Raw genomic sequence first — 23,010 nt, 5'->3', positions numbered from 1 at the left:
TTTTTTTATTTCCTGTGTTTTTCGGATGAATAGAACCGTATGAATTGTGCCAAAATTGTGTATATGAAGTGCGCTATATCAAGAGGAATCGGTCGATCGTATTTCGATAGGAAATAGATTTGAATAATTAAATGCAATTTCTTTTTTTTCAGCCAGATTAATCGTGAGGATAACGATCTCCTTTCCTCTGTTTTTTTTTTATTTTTATGTTATGTGTATTGAAATTAGAAACTTTCTTGATGGCTGTATAAATATTTTCAGTGGCGTGACTCCAGATCAATCTTGCCGTTTTACGCGATGCTTTCGTTGAATATATCGTTTTTATAGGTATGTCCCGATTTCCCTGAAAACTTGTAATACATAAATCAACTGAATTCGTGCTGTTTAAAGATCGATTTACGTGATACATAGAACGTAAAACGGAGGAAGTCACTGGATGATACTTTCGAGCGTGTTGTGATAAGAACTGATATAATCGAATACGTTAAAGTGTGTACAGAGTGCTGCAATTTGTATGAATTTTTAAACTGATTAATTAGATACTCTATATAGCGACACAGATAATCGTTCATCTGTAAGCTAAAATGGAAAATCCATTTATGATTTCAACCGTCGCTTAGCTGTAAGGTATTATTAAAATAGCAACTGTTCGTATTCACATGATAGTATAAGACCATAATGCTCGATGCTATTCAGAATTATATATATGTATGCATAATATGTAGTTCGAAATATAATTATTAATAGGATTAATCACGATCTCTTGTGACGCAGTACTCTACTTATCACATATATGACGTTAATAACAATGCATATGGAATTATCGAGCATATAGTGTATGTTTTAAAACAAATAATGATGTTTCATTTAATACGTATATTAAAATTTTGTTTCATTTGTTTAATCTTGTTTAATTAACTACTTGTTTATGACTATTAATTGTCACAAAACGTTTGACAAGTTCTATCCTCATAACTTAAGATCAACTATCTCAATTATGTCGTCAATCATAAGTACTGAAATTTATATCCTTCTTACTCCTCACACCATTCGATAGTCACTCCTTATTTATAGCTATTAAAAAAACTATCTTTCCTTCGAAAGAAATCTCCAGATCAAAAGCAACTTCCCGTTGAAACCTTCTACGCCCCAATGATCGGACATTCATATCAATCGCTGTAAAAACGTTAACCAGCTCGACACTTTTCATTTCACACGCTATGCACTGTAATCACCAATCCACACATACGACGTGTCCCTGTCGTACGTTCTTTTGCATCTTCACGCGAGCTTCGTCATAGCAATCGATACGTGTTCCCTCGTTTTGCAATCGAGCACCTACACGATCCTTCGGATTCTAACAAATCGGAAGTGCAGATCGCTGGTCAAGTTATCCGTGTCACGATCTCTGATCTTTCCTGGGAAGGCTATGCTTAGCGCTACTTATCTCCTGACAAGTCTCATATCGCTATGGAAATCTAGGTGGGGGGAGGGGATGGAGTTGGAAACGATTGGGCTGCATTATCTTTACTGTTCGCGCCTCATTCGTCACCAGGTTTAATCCTGACTTTTCCAATTGCGTGGCGGATATTATCGCAAACAATCGGCGATAGCATAAATCAAGTCGCGCCAGAGACAGGAAAGACGAACGACCAGATGTATTATGGAGAACATCGGTCTTTTCTATCGGTTGGTTACAAGGTGGCTACAAGAAATCCCAACGAAACGGTTTAAGGAAATTCCAAGGATACTATTTCTTGGTATCATTGTATGAAATTAAAATTCTGGTTTTAATATTTTAACTGTGGTTTAAAGTGGTTAATAATGGCGATTGTTAGAAGATAGAGGACTGGTTTTCGAGCTAAGATGCTCTAAGAGTTCTTAACTCCAACTCTCAAGCATGGGCTTTAGAGTAACGTACTACTATTGTACTAACTGTACAGTGAAGAATACAGATCGGTTTCGTTAGTTAGATGGACACTAAATATTTCTGTTTTTAAATATTGTTTTATGTCGTTCATTATACTACATTCCATATTGACACAAAGATATTCATTGCTTTAAGTATTAGCTAAATGAACTGATTAATAGGCGAAGTGCAATTTATTTAACTTCTCACCCTCTGGTGGTGCCAGCTAATGAGTAGAGCGGTGATTTTGAGGTTACATGAAAGCATTGCTACATATTAGAACGAATGTTGTCGTGGCAGAAGTTCGTTGAGTAGGAGACGGATATGTTAGTCAGGCAGAACAGAGCGCGGGAGAAGTAAAGGGACCAGAGAAACGATTCGAGACCATGCATCGTGAAACTCAACAGAGCGTATCTAGTCGAGTCGATACTAGCCGCGTATCGATTTCACCTCGGTTTATACGCCATCGGTAACCGATTCTGCATGATAGCTAGTGACTTCGATATATATAGTGACTCCGATCGCGAGCCATGTTTGTCGCATCGCGCGCGCGAATTGGCTTCGAATGGCAATTTTCTAGCACCGCGAAGATTGATACGGGTGAGAGGTTCCGAGGTACTGACTGCTATATTTCAGAGATTGATCTCGAACGAATTTTTGGACGATGTATGCGTAAGCCATTCATAGGAACAAGAAAAAGACAGTTTATGAAATGTGATATACTATCCTCTTTGTTATTTGTAATTCAACAGCTACGTATTTTTTCTTTTTTTTTTTTAAATTATGGATTCGATGAAATATCATACGTCACGTGTAGAAACGTAGCTTAAGTTCTAAAGTTCATGCACGCACACTACGCATCTGATATAATTTGAACGAATTGGGCAACGTTTCAGGGAGATTGAGGAATTAAATTATCGTTCTCCTTTCGGTCTTTCTTTCGACTCTTTTGTCCCGGAGAGCGGAGGAAGACTCACGTACATTCGGTTTCAATCGATCGCAGTACAGAAAATTACGTGGTCCTTTGTCGTCTGGCTAGGTGAATGTATTAGTTCTAGCTACGCGTAACAGCCTTTGTATATTAACAATACGTTGTTTTATCGATATTGACTGAGGAAGGTATTATTTTAAAGGAAGACTTCCATGTTTGTAAAATTCCTAGTCTTCGAATATATTTAATAAAATACTTTAATTTGTGTTGTACTTCTAACATTGCCCTTAAAATTTTGATATTCCTTCTGTTAGAAGAAATTTTCGTTTAAATGATTCGTGCAAGCTCATAGAGAAAAATGGATTTCTCAATCCAGTGGCATATTATCACGAATTAATCCGCCGATAGTTTGAAAAATTGGATCCCATCAGAGAGCTTCTTAAGTAAATGAGACAGACAATTTAGTAAAACAAATGAGTAGATCGGAAATACCGTTATTTAAGGATTAAAATGTAAATACTCTTTCGTTTCGCTCTTTACTCAATTCTATCATAGATTTCATGGGAATCGATCGACCGCAAAAATGACATTTAGCTGATGAGATATTCTGTAAGTAAGCAGCTATTAGACATCTTTTTTAGTAACGTGACATTTATAACGCGGCATCCAGAAAATATTACAACGTGCGTTACCAACCGATACAAGTTTTTAAAAATGCATATCTGTAGGGAGAGATTACTAAAAATAGATATAACATTAAACGTCATTCTTTTATAAGCAAATTGGATTCTATTAACGACTAAAGAACATTCCATGTTATTTGCTCCGTGGCCCGTATTTATAAAAAAAAAGACGGTCGAACTGCAGTGCACTCGCTATTTAGTGCGCGTGTTTCGCATCGTAACTACTAAAGACAAAACGGAAAAGTTTAAATAATATTGAAAAACGTTAATTAAATTTTTCGTGGTTTCCGTGCTTTGAAAATTTCTGTGTTCTGATAGAATCGATTTATTCTGTAACATACAAATGGAACCATTTTGAAAACTATGATGAAACCATGTCGAAAACTAAATCGATTGTGTACCTTGCGAAATTCAATGATATTTGTTTCTTTTAGCTTGATTGCTTCAATTTCTATACGTAACTAAATATTTCACTGTTGATTAGATATATCGATCAATGGAATATTTTACACCAAAAGCTTGCAATCGGAGATGTGAAAAATTTATGATGGTATATTTAAAATATAAAATATGTAAAATATGGTAAATATAAAATATATGCGATGGAAAATAGAACTATCAAGAGAAAAAATAATTTGGAAACATTGCGAGAACTTTGGAGAAGGAAATCCATAAAATGAAGCTCTGGTATTTCACCTTAATTACGATTAACTAGGACCTTTCTAAATTAAAGGTATTCCCTGTACGAGTAGACGACGTTTAATTACAATTTTTTAGCAGATACACGTAATAAAGTTTATTATTTATCATTGGGACACTGTGACAGGTGAAAGACGTGGAAATATAAAACAGTTTCAGAGTTCTCTATTTCATGAATTGAAACTGAAATTCCGCTATACGTTTTCAGCGTTTAAATCATAACCTGTGTCGTGAATACGATGTCTAAAGCTTCAAAACCATATAAATGGTGAACTTATCACAGTACACATAAACGTGTCACAGAATCGAAATGTAAACAATAAGCGTAAAAACGTACAGACAGAAAGCCACATGATAGTTTTAATCCTTTCAAATATGTGTCTAGTTCGAATTGAATTTTTATGACTAGTCACGTTCATCGTAGTGAATTTGACCACTGAACAAGGTAAAATTTTAACAGCAGTTGACAATGGTTTTTGGCAAATAGTACAGTTATCCGTTACGGGCGATTCGGCGGTAAGTACATCAAACGAATATAAAGGACGACAATCAACACAGAAACACTATTCGGTAGTATTACATCTTTCACGGCTTCTATTACGTACTAGATTTTACGACTTTCAATACGTTTTTATCATTGCAGAAAGTATAATAAATTTTTAATAATATGAAACGCGGAATACTATCTTGTAAAAAAATAGCAGCGATCTGGCTTATGCCACTGTGACTCTCAAGCTTTCAAATAGCAAAGAGGAAAGTGGAAAATAGAAAGTACAACCGAAGCAGTAAATGTAGCAAGTCAAATTAGCTGACTTTAAGTATGAAAGTTGCAGAAACTTCATATATAAACTACAGTATGAAAGTTACAGAAACACGGCTACAAGAAAAAGAAGAATCGAGTATAATTGCAAAAAACGGTAAGCGGAGTGGAGCGCGGCGGAAATGCGGTTCGATCGTATTTACATTATCAGACGGATAATCGACGATGCAACGATTCCGCAACAGAACCCATTGTCTTCGGTTTAACAGCTTAAAATTGATTACGCTTTGAAACGCAGCACTCAGGGGAACCGGGGCCCTGAATCGCGACGGCGACTTCCGGCCCGAGGGAAATCGAACGACACGAACGATACATCCGGCTGAGAAGATGGCGAAGGATTATGAGACTTTCAATACGGACTGGCCATTGTTACAAGCAAGATCGTTAACTTCATAATGACACAATTGATAAGGAGGCTGGTTCGCGTCCCGTGAGCACACGGGTCACTGCCCTGCAGAGGAGCACGTTCTATTACGGTTCAGTGGTTCTCACGTGCCGGTTTCTTTATTCACTTACCAGTACCAAGTTTTTGCCTCGTTTCTATTCTCTGCCCATTTCACGATACAACGAACCATGGCAAAAAATTAGGAAACCTTCTCGCGATTGAGTTTATTGGGACGTGCTGTAACAATTGTGTTAATTATTTCGAGTTCCTACAGGTATTCGTGTTCTTATTATTTTATTTTCTCTCGCTATTTCCAATAAGAATGTTTCTGATTACTAAATTTATATAGAAGTGAGTGAAACAAATCGTTTTTCTTAATGTTCAAATTTTTTGTTAAAATTTCAGTTTATAATAAAGAGATAGACTTTCTTAAGATGAAAGTTAATAGGTTAAGTCATCGTACACGTACTAAATAGCATGATGAATACGTCTTTGAATGTTAACACATCATAATCTTGAGTCATGGCTCTCAGTTCTTAACCTTACTCTTTGTTTTCACTGTTTAATATAATGTGTCGGCTGATTTTCTCTGCAAAGCACTTAGTTCTCGTTAAAAGTTCATTAATTTGATTCATCCTCGAAATGCTCGTGCTGCAGCAAGAAACCGCCACCGGAATACACTTCATTGTTACAACGAGTCTTTGAGCTTCTTGCCCGGATTCCCGTAGCTGGATCATTAACTGCTTAGTACCGGAGTTATGCTCGTATGTCGCTGTTTTAATTAAGGTCTCCTCGACGACGCTGTAATAAATTACCTTTACTTCCCTAGCGCTGTTTATCGAATCCAGCAAGAGAATTTGCAACGATACGTTTAATCATCATGCTTTACAAAATCAAGGATAGATCGAAATTTATGGCTTTATCATCAAAAGAACTATTCATTTACATAATGCATAGTATGTATTTTAGTGTCACCTAATTTTCTTCTCCTATGCATAGTCGTCAGAAGTTTTGATTTTTTACGTTATGTGTGACCTTTTACCGTATTTAATATTTTCCTCAAAAGATTAGTGACATAATCTTGTATATGACTTTTATTAAATTTGGTATAATCTTGAGTGGTCTTGGCGTGACCCTAAAATAGTTTGCAGCGACTTTTAATAATTTTCAAATGACCTTAAACGAACTTGATTGCAACTGGATATCTGTTGTATAATCTTTAATTAACCTTGAAATCACTTTGGAATAACTTAAATGACTTTCTCCAGAAGAGACTTTCCGAACAGAAACGACCTTCGAAGCACGAAAAGACAATATCACAACTCATCATCTCGTGGCGAGGAAATTTATTTCACTTGCATTCGTATTGCATAAATTTTCTATTTCATATTTCGTTACAACCGAACTCTGATTCAGCTTGAATCCGTATAATTCCACAGAAAAAATATTCATCAGAAATTTATCCATACGAGTGATTCAATTTAAATAATGTTTATTAATAATATTCCGAAAAAGTGAAATCTGAAAATAATGAGGCTATGTCTTTTAATCGTACCAATCTAAATTTTTCGAGCAAAGAAAACTGAATTTCAGACGCAATATTCACTAACGTTTAAAGTGTTCGACTCTCGTTTCCGCGTACTCCTTTTACTCGCAATTGCTAGGGACATAATTACCAATTAAAATTGCCAGTACAGTGACGTTGGCCCGGCATTGATTCATCATATTGTGCGTCGAATCACCTTCTTCTAGGTGCATTATATCCTATTTACCAGTATATTACTCCGAATTAGTCCTTCGCGAATATTTTACAAGTACTAGTAATAATGAAGCTATCTTTTTCTTAAATTGTCCATTTCCTATCTATGTTGCTTCTGCTTAATATCCCGTTAAAGCTTTTTTAAATAATTTCGCGTATTTATGTTTTGCTTTTATGCTTGCAAGATAAAAGTGTTTTGTGAAAATAGATCCTTTTAAAATGAAAATATAGCGATCATAGCATGCTATTTGCATAGATATCCAACTGATTTTATATGGGCAGTCTGAAGTGTTTTGTTTTTCATGTATTGCTTTTGAAATACAATAGTTCTTTGATACAGGTATATTAAAATGTTGTACACATACTGCGCTATACCGATATGTGTTTTATCTGCAGTTTTTACGCTGTGTATCACATAATCCTGTTTCCATACGCGTTAAATTACTAAATCGAAAGGAAATTCGAAATCAATGGACGAAAAACGAAACTATACTACGACACCTACAAAGTATAACATGAAATATAACAATAACTGTAAGATAGAAATGTGTCTCAATACTGCTGCGACCAGAAGTATAGTATTTCAATCATCCTATCCTTTTTCACCCTCCATCATCAACCCACACAATTATCAGTAATCCCACCACGGAAATTATCCCGATACTTAGCATTGAGGGTGACCAGCCATTTATACGGTATACATCACACAAATAACGTGTTTTAATCCGTACACTAAGCCACACTTTTACGCTAATCCGTATGATTTATGCATCGACCGTCGTTCATATACCTCAACTTGACACATGTCATCCGTGGACAGAGTCGTTCATCCATGTTCATCCTAGTCACACAGCAATCTCCTGTAGGGTCTTTCTTGGCCCCCGGTGACTCGTTCTCCGGGGCACAATCTGGTGGTGGTGTCGAGACGTCTACCTGACGGCCGCGATTTCAGCACGTACCCACGGCTGTAAATTGCATTTTGCAGGGGGCAGTGCGATTATGTGCACGTGGCCTGTCCCTACAAAGGCGTATTCAGGGACCGCATTATGTGTCGGTCTCTTGCATCCGTCGACAACGGCAGCGTGTCGCTAGAACACGAACACTGAGGCCGTTTGTGTGACACACTAGCTCGTACTGCATCACGGCTGCACTCATACCGTGTCACGGATGCACACACACTGTATCATGAACGCACTCATACCATGTTACGGATGCACGGATGCGTGCATCCACGCTGTGAGGTCCGGATCGACCGGATTTCAATGGATTCCGAAAACGGCGTTCTTTTGTGCGACTCTCGCTTTGGGATTCGATACTTGTTGCTTCCTTGCACGGCGGCTTTCGCGCGGCTGGCTGCGTTTATTGCACAACGTTCTCTCTCTCTCTCTCTCCGACGAACCAACGACACCGTGAAATTGTGCGCACCGTGTGGATGACCGACAAGCTGGGAATCGCCCTGGTAACGCCGATATCGCGATATTAACTCAATCGTATCACCTAGGAACGCGCCACGCACGCGGAATAATAATAGGATAGAGCGTCGTTGGTAAAGGCTAGTTGAAGTCGCCTTGTTCTCGCCAAGATTTCCTAAGTCTCAAGAAGGATACGGGTGGCGCTTAGAAATGGCGCTGTAAGACGGTTAGCTGTTGATCACAATGCTGCTTGCTGAACTTTTCTAGGTATATATGGTGAGACTTAGCGAAAATTGAGGTTGAGTGCTGAGGGTGCGTTTATCTTATTGCCAGGAAGCTGCAGGTTGACGATGGAAGAATTCGAGGTAATACGGAGGTGATGGAAATTTTAAGAAAGAAACGGAGCTATTTTAGTGTAAATTGGGAGACACTGGATGAAAATTGTAGAATTTGTGACAATAGTTTAGAGGAGAAATATAAATTGATATTCTATTTTGCCATTGATTTTCCATTGGTGTTCAAGCATATGTATTTGTTAAAAATACAGTTAAACTTCAATATCTTTTTTAAATACATATGTAAATACGTAGTTTAGACGCGTTTGCTGTATTGGAATTGAAGGGAATCTATATTCCATTCAGTTTCATCAAAATAGTCGATAAAAAGATACAGTTCACTTTTAAACGCGATAACGTATGGAGATAGTATCGCGATGTTCCATTTAATAAATCAAATATGTGGATATATCTCATACATATATTATATCTTTCCAGGACACTATCACAAATAAATAATGTAAAATAATGTCTTCTAGTATAAACTTACATTTTCTACAGTTGAATACTTTAAATACCTATCTAACAATACGTTCCGCTTATACATAGTTCTCAACAGACAAAGACATTACATTTATTAACGACCACATAGACTACTGATAAAATCACCCCATTCCCAGTTCCACCACTTCTTACGCGATACCATGTACATCTGTAGTACTTTACTAAATTACTTCCACCGAGCAAACGATACATCATTCAGCATCTTACTACGATCAGCGCAAAAAGTAGCGTATATCAGTATCCTACAACGGCATACCAATTTAACGTAGGTACATTAAAATTTATAGAAGCGTGATGGCGTGAAGCTTGAAGCTGACACGGCGAGCACGCGATACGCGCGTACTTCAATTTTTTCGGGAGGCTAGTGTTTATAAATTATCAGTGCGTGGTGGAGCGTGGGGCTCGCGACGTTGCAGCTGCTTGAATCAAACATTTAAGCTCGTCAGAGTGCTGAATGTTTGAACAGTCGCGCGCTTTCGTTGCGCAAAAAAGTGGCGTACGCGAAATTTGCTCGCGGGCTCGCGCGGAAACATGCATAATGCGGATTTAACCGCGCGGTCGGAACAAGCTTTCCAGAAGCTTCCGCCGCGAACGGTGCCGCCTATCGATCCGCCGCTCGTCGAATTCAAATCGCCGTCCGTGGAAATTGTAATTTCGTTCGTCGACTCGTATTAAATCGCCCTGTCCGTTTGCCGACGCTTTTCCGCTGCAGCGAACAACTCTCGAGGCACATGGACGTATTAACGAGAGTCAAGCTCTCCCGCTTTTCCCTCGTCGATTCTCGTTTCGAGATGTTTGGCGTCCATTAAGATGTGAAAACAGTCTGTTCATCGGGGTGTTTGAATTGTTGCCGGAGAAATCTCGTTGCAACGTCGACATTTCTTTCTTTCGTGTTCTTGTTAACGTTCACGGGCCGTGAAAATGCTTGATAATTTTAGTTCTATGTAGGGAAATGAAATAAATAAACGCATATACTGTAGTCATTTTTCATTTCTTCTTTTTTCATATTAATTGGAGATTCGAGATTTCATGAGTTGGACTCTCTTGTGTAATAATATTTATCAACTAATAATATTAGTAAATTGAATATAGGTGAAGTGTACTTTTGGAAGAAATTTTATTTTGCAAGTGTTATAGTAGCTTCATCAAGAATTGCAAGTAGAATTCACTACAATTAGTTTTTAATTTACCCACGTATAGTCCTTTTGCACAAATATTATCCTTCGAAAGTCTGTTTCCAACGTTTCGCATAGAAGTTTTTTATTTAACGTTGTTTGTTTGTAATCCATTAAGCAGAGGGATTAAACTTACTTGTTTTCTCTTCCTACGTTGTTTCTTTCTTTTATAGAAAAAGTTAGAACTTCGTTAATGGATTTTATGATGAGAAATCTTAGCATTGTCGGTACGGTTGACTATACAATTATTGTAATTTATGTATTTTATTTAAGCCTTTATTAACTTTATTAATTTATTATTGTACAAGTTTTTGGAATTGATTCATTGGTATATATACTGAAGTACATACACTTGAAACGATAACAACTTATTTGAATACTCTCTTCTACTTACCCAATAAAGATTAATATCAACGATATAAATGAATGTGAAATATGCAAATTATAATTAACATATTTATTTATTTTTGCGAAAGAAAGCAATATTTTACTTACTCGATGACAACTAATTTCCATTTTAATTCAAAGTAGAACTCCATTTATTTAAGCACGTTGAGGGACAAACAGACCTATAATTGAAGTTCATGTAATAAGCATTCACCGACTACCCACGTTCAGATTACAATAATAGAAGTTCATGTTTAGATAAGTAGATTCAATCGTCACTAACTAAAATTTCCTCGCAATAAACTCTGGACATGTAAATGAGCTTCCACTATACTTTCAACCCTCGTACCTATCCTTCAACGCTCTCACGGAACCTTCTTCCCCAATTTATAAAAATCTCACATCGTCGCACACTACGTCCTACGTGTTTCTAAATTTATTCGCTGGTCGCTATACAAACGGACATACATATCCACACACGTACTCAGTCTCTCACCCACGACGTATTCTCCCTTAAAAAGCCTCACTCAGGCATTATCCTCGGTTGTCTCGTCTGCCACGCGTTTCCACCGGTGTTCCGACACGGTTACATCCCATGAAGTCGTACATAGGATGGGGAGTACGTTCGTGGCCGGTTAATTCTAGCCAGTGTTCGCGTGCGAATCGACGTTTACATCATTTCGCTCTTAACACGTCACTGTTGGTCCCGGTCGAAAAATAGGATTCATTTGAATAAATCGCAGCGAATCGCACCACTCCGAGCCACGTCGGTTCCGTTTAAAATAAAATCAGGGATTTTGAGCGCTACGAAGGGTTCGAGGAACGGCGGCTGATCGACTCGAGCCGGAATAAACCAGTGGCAATATCGGCCGAACAAGTTGCCTCCCGCAGAAATTGAAAATCCGCATTCTACGCTCGCTCACGGTATAAACGTTCCTTATTCGCTTATTCGCCGGCGTCGTTGAAATACCTCGCACGTTGTCCGATCGTCGACGCCGGTGTTTACCGAGAAACGAAAGTCTCGGTGAATTCGGGATGTTGCCAGCGCCAACAGCGGCAGCCACGCACGGATCCCTGGGAAAATTCACCTCGTAACTTCGGACCTGGCTTCCTCTTCGCCTCGCTTTCTCTTGCTCTCCTGTCATTCGCTTTGATCTCCGAGTATTTGCGAATATGCAGGCAAATTCACGTGCGTGCCTACACGCAATCGTCTGCGCGTCTGTTCGAGTACGGGTTCTGGAAGATTACAGAATTCACGGAATTAGGCGCCACCAAGGTGTACACGCGTGTTCTCGTTGCTGATGGCTTTGCGAACTGCATGCACGATCGACCCTCGTGTAAAGAGATTCTTGGTGGAAGTATAGAATCTTCGGGTGGAAGTAGACAGAAAAGAAGAATCACTAAAATGAAATTCTTGTGCACGTTGACCTACGATATGATGGAAAAATATTGGAAACTAGAATTATTTACTGTCAGAGGTTTCGTTATAAAATTCCACGCTTTAGAATCACATTCGTTTCGATTTATATCGTTATTATGTACCGTGTAATATCGAATGCTATTGACAATATCGTATAAATTTCTACAGAAATACAATTTGTATTGATGACAGATTAATTGATTCTACTCTTTGCCATTATAAATTTAAAACACTTAAATGATCTTAACGTAAGTTAAAAAATACATCCACTTCAATCGCTTTCTCGCGTCTTCCAAAATATATTCGCGAAACTATCGTAAACGAATACGCGTCCGAATTCATGCCAACAACGCAAGTAAAGCGTAAGCAAATAAATGCATAGAACTACCTGTTTATCGTTGCATTATACGGTCCTCGGAAAACCGCATTACTTACGAGATAGCCTAATATTATCCTTGAGTTCTGGTTGAACAGCGACCGGAATTACGATGAAATGGGTGGCAGGCACGCAATACTCTCGACAGGCGCTCGCGGTAACTGCTCTATCCGGTGTTCTCTTTTTCCAGTGCATGGTCAGCGACTATGTATATTATTATGCGGAACTGACGATAACAACAACGGTAATAAGAGAAAGGATTCTACATGGAGAATTGTTCATCGATTGGTTTTCGAACTTGTGACACGCGACTTTATTTTACGAAATAAAGTGAACGATGGAGAAGGAAAGTTTATTGACTAATATCATTTCGAGAATTTCATGTTGAGAATTCTGTTGATATTTAATGATTGAAACTTAAATACTATCAGTATAAAGTAAAGTGTTAAAATGACACTGTATGGTGATAGATTTTTATTTTTATCAAAATAATAGCAATTTAAAATAACAATACACTTATTTTTATTTTTTTTTATTAGTTCTGCAGTGATATTTATCCTCAACCGGAATCATTATTCATTAAGTCGATTAACAAAGTCTCTTCACTTTGAACAGAAGCTTCTTGATGGATTATTGTTGTAGAATATCATCCCATGGAAGATAAATTTCGTGTTTTTATAATTAATAGTATTTCTTCCCCCCTTACTAGCTTGTTATTAGAACACGAAATTAAAAAGTCTAAAAAGGAGAATAAAAAGCAATCTTTATTTTTGTCTGTTCCAGGTTGGTACACTATTTCCCTCGCATAAAACTACAATCTAATTTTCGGGAATCAGATCCGTGTTTGAATTTTCCATATCGTGGGTTCTCATTTATAATTGGGTAAGAGTCGACGTTCTACAAATTACGAATACACTTTGAACTATAATTCGTTTCGAAGTAGTTTGCGAGTCGTATCGAGTGAAATTGAATGTTAAGCCATGATCCCGCGTGATTTTTTCATCACAAGCACGATGAACACCGAGTTAACTTCGTTTAATTTCTCGCTAACATAATCAGATTTCGAAATATTACGAGCCGTGTTTGCCGTACACGCAGTTTATCCGAATATTCAGTTAAATCAAGCACATTAATCTTACTAAAGGGAACGCTGGTCGATTCGCGGTGCAAATTATTTTTAAACTCTACGTTCGAAAATTAACTTAATAAACCCACGAGCTACCCTTTTTTACTCTCCCCTTTCTTTCCTTTCTCTATTTTTACTTCACGCAAGTAATATGTTAGTTCGACGACGAAAAAGGCACATATTTGCAGGTACAAAAGTCTACCTAAAGCCACGCGTCGTACCCAATTAGGAGGCTTAACAACGCCAACCAATAACGTAACAAACAAAAATGTTATTTTAAACGTATCCGTTAATGCGCATCGACGCGTTTTATTTAATTAAAATTCTACAAATCACTTGCCTTCCTGTTTGTGCGTTCGTCAGTCCTCTCCCCCTATTTACCACCGCTTCTCTTTCAGTCTGTTTGGATGCGTTAATTAAAACCGGCAGTAAATTAATTGCGTGTTTTTTCTACGGCCGCTTTGACGAGAGGCACGGAGCGTCTCGAAAATTCGAAGGCTCATCAAATTACACCGTTAAACGTTGCAGCAAAATTTCACTCCCCACCTTTGTTCTTCGTAATCGCGCACGTTCCTGTCTGCATTTAAAATATCACAAGGGACGAGGGGCATTCCGCACGGATCAGAAGGGTCCTGTTGATGTGGTTCCTCGCGATTCTCCGTCCCCTGGAATGTCGGATTGACGTCGGAACACGTTTATATAATGAACGACGATTCATGTTGGATGTCCTCTTCGTGCTTGCACGAGGTTTATTTAAATGAACGGGATGAGATGTTATTACGGAAAACGTAACTGGGAGAGCCTTTTCAAAGGGAAAAAATTAGGTAGGGTGAAATTAGGTAGGGTGTAATCAGGTGGAAGATTGGTTGGTAACTGGTCAGAAATATGAACTGTAATTAACATCAAAGCATATTGCGGTTTACAAGAATGGGAGACTAAGGCTTTTTAAGGTGTTTAATAATACTTGAAAATATCTTATGAAAGTTTTTTGACCGTGTAATCCTCAAGGGGATAACAAGAAATATAACGAAGTCGGCATTCTTGGCATTTGCCGCTATATTACGCAAGAAAATGGGAATCGCAGTTGAGCTTTTGACACTCCGACTTCTAATCTCATCTAGATTCCCATTACGTTAATCGTCTCTTAGAGATGTAATCAAAAGCGAAGCGTAAATATCTCTTTCCGTTTCGTTATTATTATCACGATGTATTATGTAGTATTATGTAGCATGACAGTAATTTTCTTTCATACATCCCCTTTGTAAACGTAAAATTTATATATCAATTTATTTCATACTATACATCGAATAATGACTTAACAACAAAATATTTCAGAGTCACGACGCTATATTTATTTCAATCCGGCACCCTCGCCCTATCTAACAATATGTTCGTGAATACTTTACCCAACCCCCAAACACTCCAATACCTCTTTCGTTTACATAAAAACCCCGCCATCAATCAATTTCATTTAAACAGATCATACACACCACTACAAAAAAGTATCCGTCCCATACATAGGACCCCCCAAGAAGTTTCAGCAAATCTGTCAGGAAACGGAGTTCTGTCCCTGTAGTCACAGCACATAGTGAGCGAGTGTTGTTTCGGACATTGACAAATTTGATTATTGAATATTAATTCTTCTTCGCTCATCAAATCGGAGGTTCTCCTAGAGACAGGCTCGTTAGTTTTGAAATATCGACACTGAGACCCAGTTCGACGCTTTCGTATCTCTAGATCTTCCCTTCGACAATTCATAGGAGAGATAAAAAGAAAAATATATGTACTGTTACGCGTCTGAAGACGAGTACTCACAACAAGCGAGCGTATTAATAGATCGTTCATTTTAACTATTTTACGCAACGGGAAAAGCTGTCACGAATGAATAATAGCCTGGTACCCTACCCACTCATTTTTCGCCATCTTCGTCTGTGAACACGGTGGATTAATCGATAGCCGGCAAGTGTTTTCCTTTATTCGCGGCGAATCTGCCCGCTTGCTCGATTTAATTGATCGTAGACAAGAACGCGCCGCCTCTTTGGTTCGGAGAACGCGAGACCCGCTCGATTCTGTGACGCTTTAACGCAGCCGGAATTATTCATGTCACGTAGCCCGCGTTTTATGCGGTATTGACGCCCTGCTCATACTCTCCTTTCGTATCTCCTCTCTTTTCCTCCCTGTCCCTCACGAGGCGGGGAAAAACGCGCGCCAAATGCTTCATGAAAAGAAGACCGTGCACGGTTTTATTCGTGTAATAGGGTATAGCTCGCAGCGTATGGAGCTTGTTGGAGTACCGAGACGAGCTATTGGATTCTCTCTGATTAATTTTATCGTTCCGAGGAAATTTGCGGGCGTTAACGATAATGGAGTTGCTTCCGACGCCGTTCGCCGCTATTATGTTGTGATCGTTCGTTCCCCGTTCCCTATTTACAGGCATATGAATTCGTTTTTGTTCTCGTGAAGACTTGACATTTAGGCTGCATTCTTTCACCGTGGCAAACTTTGCGTGTATAGATAAGGGAATTTTGCATTTCTACGTAGATGAAAATTCGTAATATCTGCTGATACGATATAATTACGATCATACCTTCAATAATGAAATTTTCGGGATTTATAGAACCAACAATCGCATTAAATTTGATATCAAAATCTCGCAATCTTTTTCCAAGGTTTTGGTATAGTTTAAGCAAAAATCGCGAGCTTCGAATAGGTTATATCACTCTGTTTCGATCACTAGGATAAGTAATTACAATTACTCGTGTTGATTTTTCCGATGCTGTACTTGTGAACAATGATAAATTACACTGTGGACAATTGTGAAAATTGATCACACCCAGCGATATCTCGTAGAGATAGCGGTTTCTGGTAGCACTTTGTTATAGTCAGTACTGTATATCGTGTGGTCTTCTTGGTCAAGCACCAAAATATTTTAGTACAATCGTGGTATCTTGGGCTCGGATAATTTTGAAATAAGTTATTTAGGTGAGATAGATACAAATTCTGAACTTGTGTTTTAATCGCGTATTTGTATTAGTCGTGCAAATCAAAATTCATTTATTTTGGCAATATATAGTTAATGAAACGATAGTAGCACAAATATTTTTTTAGATAATTTAATTATTTCAAGCTTCATTATCTCTGATATCGTATTATTTATTAAATTTAATCGAATACCGTCTTCAGCGTTAATTAATCGTTAATTGATCTCTGTATTTCCAGAGGATTAAATAAACAGTATTTATACAGAACTCTATCATGTTGTACCTACCTAGATCCCGAATAATATTTGTCTGGCACTCGATCAGTACCGATGCCGGATTAATTATTGAGATTTTAATTTCATTCAATTCATTTTACGATAAATTTATTCTACATGTATAAATGAAGTCATTATGCCATATTATGCATATTCGCATTAAAGATAATATAGACAGTAAATTTTGAAGATTCGTTTCTTCGATCACGTATTCTCTTAACATTCTTATCAAGTACCCATATCAAAGTAAATTTATCCAATTATCATCGAAACTCTGTCTGTCGAAACAATTCGGTCAGATTTCTCCTTCCGACAATTACACACGCTAACTTTCTTCGCAAGATGATAGACAAAGGTGACGAGAAACTTTCACAGTAAGGTGAGCAAATCTCGGTTCGGTCGTAGGAAACTCGAAAATATCGCGTCTGTCGCACTCGTTACTGTACCCACGCAAACTAATTACGACAAAAGGGAATATATGTTACGTTACGGAATTATGAAAGTTCTGTTGTAGGTACTTGCCTGCGTCAACTAATTGCGACACTCTAAGACATATAGATACCTACGCCGAGACAACGAAGGAGCAACGTCGTGCAGACTTCCCGACCAAGTTTCCAACGGTGTTTTGTACGTTCTGTACGTGTACAGAGCCACGAACAACAGTAAAATACAGAGACGTTCTGGGCCTCTGTATCTAATTTAAATGCGAACACGTCTCAAAGTAAGGCTTTCTCGTGCAACCTCGATAATACCGCGCTTGTCATCGGTTGTAGGTGCTTGTTCACAAAGCTTGCTAAAGGCAACAGGTATACCTCTCGCTTAAGAAATTCGTGGATTTTTCGATAGGAAGTTAATTAGCGAACGACCTCTTAGGCTACTTCGAAATAAATAGATTAGAGTAGAGCCAGAATCAGGCTCACGAAAGTATACGAATGTTTTTACAAATATATTATGTGTGTTATGCGAAACATTTCAAAATTATATCTGTGCTATTATGAGACTCGACTATCATGATTGTATTGGTAATATTTGAAATAAATCTGAGAATATATATGTAGAAATTGAGGGAAAGTTTTAACAGTGGTGTAATATCGTACGAACAAGAATCGTTTCAAATAGCACGTTCTTCATTTCTAACCGATACATACGCGCGATAACAATGAACTTTATCGTACATCGTCATCAATGCGTCAGCGTTCGATATATTCTTGACGTATCGAATAATGCAAACTTTAGATAATGCAACACCAAAGAATCGAGAAACCATAGAATCGAGCGCAGATTAATCGAAATATTACTTTATCAAAGGAGATATGAACAAGTATTCGAGGAATCAAAAGCATTAGATGCATCCACCTATCAAACTCCTACTGCTTTATTAAAAAAAATTTTTCTACAACTCTCTACAACTCGTTGTGATATAGGTACTTCATGAAACGCACGCTCTAATAAAAAGTTGTAGAAAAGGAAATACGATAAAAATACGCAAAAAAAGTTAAAAAGAAAAGAAAGCTAGATCTTACACGTAGCTGTACAGAGTACATATGAACGATAAAAAGTAAGCCAAGAAATAAAACCAAATTATTTCCAACACATATTCGTGAAACAATTGTAAAATATATTATTCAATCTCGATATTAGGTTGATATTTTGTTAATCCTCGACATCTTCAATATTTTTCGCATAGAATATGCGGTTCTTTCGTTTTCCTGTTTTTTAAATAAAGAAAACTTCTTTAAAGCAACGTCGAATAATTTTTTTACCCCCATCGGTATAAATGGTTTTCTAAGCACGGCCGGGTTGAAGTTACGCTTTAGAATAAAAATTCTCATTATTCATGCAACGTCTGAGTAATCCCGTGGCAAACACGGAACGTTTAAGCCGCGTTCTGGAAACGTATTCTTTACAATGCACATACGTGAATACGTGGCTAAAGAAGTTTGTCCGCTTGGATATTTCCTTCTTGTGTCGCTTCTCTGTTGCTTGTCTTACGTGTAAAGCAAGAAGAAAATAAAGGCCATGATAGAACGAGACGTAATTTTTTCCTGGATTTCTGAGACCTCCAAGAGACTCGCGGCGACCGCCTACGAAAACCACCTTCTATTCTTCTTTACTCGCCGTGGGGAATTCATTACGCTTCAACTACAACCTTGTTGCACTCCTTTCCCCGTTTCTCCTATTATTTTTCCCTTCTCACTCTCCTCCTCTTATCGCTTTTTCCTTTTTTCTTCCGTTTCTTCTTACTTTTTTCCAGTTAGTAATTCGATATTTATACACGGTGATACAGTTGTCGCGTAAAGCGCTTGGAATTAAACGAATTAACACATTCCACTACCATAAAACAGCCAGACACACGCTTAATTTCAGCCAATTTCACCTTTTAAAAGTGTTACACCGTTCTCATTCTCGTTTAATTCGCCCTAATATCCCATCTTCCTCCTCGCCTTTAAAAACCAAGCATTTAATTAAAGTTTATTCTATCCATCATCTGTCTTCTTAAAACGTACCGGGCTTACTTTTATTTCCTCTCACTGATCGTCGTTTCATTTCCCTAGCATTCTTGCTATCACGCACAGTCATCTGTCCATGTGATTTACGTGATTTTCTCCAATTCGAACAAGGTTATCCTAGCTTAGAAAAGAAATTTTTACAGCCGCTCCACTTTTCGTAGCTCGATCGATGAGCCACAGAAATTTTACGATCGCTGTAGCTTTATTATCACCACCACCATCCCCGTTTTACGAAACGAGATCCAATTACCCACTGGCCGAACTGGTAACAAGAACTCTGCACAGGACTCGATTAGTTCGCTTTTGCTTCTATCGTTTACGAGATTATGTAAATTTGACTGCGATTCCATGGTCCAACTGCGTTCAAAGAGTTCAATTGAATCGTTTTTGGGGAGTTTTCAAGTTGCTAGTCACGGCGCGTATGGTTCTACGCTTTGCTACTACGTGATCCTCGCGAAGAATTCCGAAAGTTCGCCTCGATTAGAATAAAAGTACTTGAAACTGTTTTCTACTTAATATTAATAGTTTCTTTTCTACATCTTTGATGATTTCTTAAAAATTAATATTATTACAGTGATCGTCGTAAAAGTATGGAGTTTCAAAGTAATTATTTAAAGCTTTCGATTCATTTTTCCCCATTTATTATGAAATGCTATTTTTACACATAATCTAGAAATTTCGAGGTTTAACAAACCCGACAGAAGTTGCGAACATAAGGCATGGAACTTCAAAGGCATAATTTTGAGAAATAAATCGATTTGAGTGAAAGGAGGGTAAGTTGATTTGAAGTATCAGGGAGTTCGGTTATGTGACAAAGAAAGTTGTTCCAAGAAATTAGTTCTGAAAATGATTAAAGGAGTTGAGGTCGTCAAAGGGTTTTGTTCTAAAGTTTAACACTTGATCGCGATTCTCGCTTTTTCATAATTCTTATAGCGAGATAGACACGTAGAAAGTCGTAAAGTAATTATTAACGATCTGGTGATTTAAAAAATGCTCCATTATTGGATGTACATTCTTTAAACCCAGTATTTTTGTTATTTTAACAACAAATCCGTTGATCTCCTTCCTGTTTTACTTCTCCTTTCTCCGACAAATACACGAACGAGCTCTTTAGAATTCGATCGCCTTCAATCTCGCGTGAAAACATTATAATCCTGCGCGTTACGTACAGCAGCACACTTTTTAATACGTCGTAAACAAATATTAAAAGAGCGGAAAAGAGGGCCAATTGGAATTTCTCTGTAAAAGATAAACCATCGGATATGAGAAAAAATCGTTGTTTGTTCCGTTGTGTGTTAACAGCGTTGATCGTCCCTTGAAATTGAATCGCTATTTTGATGTAAAAACGTTTCTTCCGATCGAACGCTACGGATCACGGCCCGATGGAAATTAAAGATACGGATACGAGAAAATATTCGCTGAAAGCGTTTTTCACCTATTGATCTTGCATTCGATAATACCCATTACCAAACGATAGAAAATATCGCGTTCCCACGAAATACTCTGCCATTCTGGAACTTGTCGATTCGTACTAGTTCAACGCCAAGTATACCCCTCGGCGACGACCAGATTTAACTTCCTTTTGTACATTTTATGACATACGACAATGGAATCGAATTTTTGGCCCAAACTTTCTGAGTCGATTGAGATATTTTTCTTGCATTTTTTTTTTTTTTTTTTTTTTTTTATTGACAACACTTCTTTCGAAGAAAATGCCAGTCATTTCTGACTGACGCATATTATAAGAGAAGAAAGTATTAGCTAGTTTTTGACTGACACGATGTTCAAGGATTAATTGTTCCTGTTTGAGTTTCTGTTGTGAAATTATTGGTGTGGAATTATCGAAGCTAAGCGTTTAATTGCGATGGAAGATTTTGTTCCTCTTTAATCCATAATAGGTAGTTCAAAGGGATGAAATAATAATTAAGTGTTGTAATAACGAAGAAATGATTGTATTGGAATTCATTTTACATCGAGATTGATTAATTCTCGATCGATTAATACAAAATTCAGTAGTTAAGAAAAAAATCACATTTAATGACATTCGCATTGCAATCAATAATGTAATATCGTCAATTTCGATAAATGATAACGCCTGGAAATGACAAAATAATGACGCACTTTGCAAGTACCTATTTTCCAAAATAACACAATAGGTATCGCGAGACAATTACTGTCCACCATAATTGCAGTTAAAAGCAACTTAATGTCCAAAACCGTCTATTAACCCACTGTTGTGACCTAACAAATTATCCGCCTTGCATTCAATGGTTAATGCGGGTCACCTCGTCAATTATGATTGCGAAATAATGTAAAAGCGCGTGAAAAATTCCGATAAAGATTAAAGCCTATATAATGTACATAAAATTTACACCTTCTATGGTTATAAAGTACCATATTTTTTTCTCAAATATATTGCTTATAAAAAATATATTAGCTAGCAAAAGTAGTAGCCAATTTATATTCAACAGATATTGAGACAAAAAGATCTTGAAATATTCTTTCCCTAAATTACGTTGCCAATTTGAGTGTCCTTCAGATTCAAGCAGCAGGAGATGGAACATAAAATTCATCCCTTTATACCCCGTTACGAAATTCAAGATCGTATCATGCATTTCAGTCTCGTTCGAGCAGACAGTGAAGTTCGCGGTGAAGCAAAAGTCCGGCGTTACTGAATGCTTCCTGAAATCACGATGCGAAAGATTAATATTCTCGTTTCACCGCCTCCTTCGGCACAGAGGCATTCAGAGATATCCAACTAAGGTTCTCTTCGGACTTCGCTACGCAATTAGAACACGAGTAACTAACAACAAGGAGTTCGTAGCTCGCGTTGAAATGTACCGGATTTCGTTGCCGAATAAATGAAAACAATGTGAAACACATAGACTAACGGAGAAATCAGGTGAAGAAGAAGAGGAGGTAGAGAGAAAGAGAGAAACTAGAATGAACATCGCTTGACTCTTCTCTTCATCAGATACTACGATATCGAATAGCCAACAGCAATTTTATAAACGTTACTTTTTCATGTGGTTAGATAGCGCCGACTTGACGCAATTTAACCGATTCGCCCTGGTCTTTTTCGATGGTGGTGAAAATACAACGTCCGGCGGCAATCTAGTGTCCATTAAAACGCGAATAAAAGCGATCGGTTGGGGGAATGCGGGTGGAAATAGATTGAAATATACCGCCGACCTGCTTGAGCGGAATTTGTTGATCGTGTGGGTGTTAACCCTTTTCTAGCGTAGCACGAGAGTCCCGGGCAGCTTGTGAAATATAGTACTATAAAACTCATATCTTTTAAATATCGTTACACATAACACGAT

General features: G+C 37.7%; 1 protein-coding gene across 4 annotated transcripts in view; it reads left to right on the top strand.

Annotated features, from left to right (window-relative positions):
• The window catches only part of kek5 (leucine-rich repeat, immunoglobulin-like domain-containing kekkon 5 protein), a 292,283-nt gene that overhangs the window by 141,109 nt on the left and 128,164 nt on the right, over positions 1 to 23,010 (top strand). Inside the window, exon 5 of one of the 4 annotated variants that reach the window (XM_069132088.1) lies at positions 13,579 to 13,677. The exons of the other annotated variants lie outside the window; for them this stretch is intronic. The gene's annotated coding sequence lies outside the window, so the exon portion shown is untranslated. The remainder of the gene's footprint in view (positions 1 to 13,578; positions 13,678 to 23,010) is intronic. 4 annotated transcript variants of the gene reach the window in all.

Source organism: Bombus flavifrons, chromosome 2 (assembly GCF_040668555.2).
Source record: "Bombus flavifrons isolate JBK064 chromosome 2, iyBomFlav1_principal, whole genome shotgun sequence".
Lineage (NCBI taxonomy): Eukaryota > Metazoa > Arthropoda > Insecta > Hymenoptera > Apidae > Bombus > Bombus flavifrons.
Note: the sequence above shows the minus strand (reverse complement) of the source record. Positions and strands in the feature narration are given on the sequence as shown.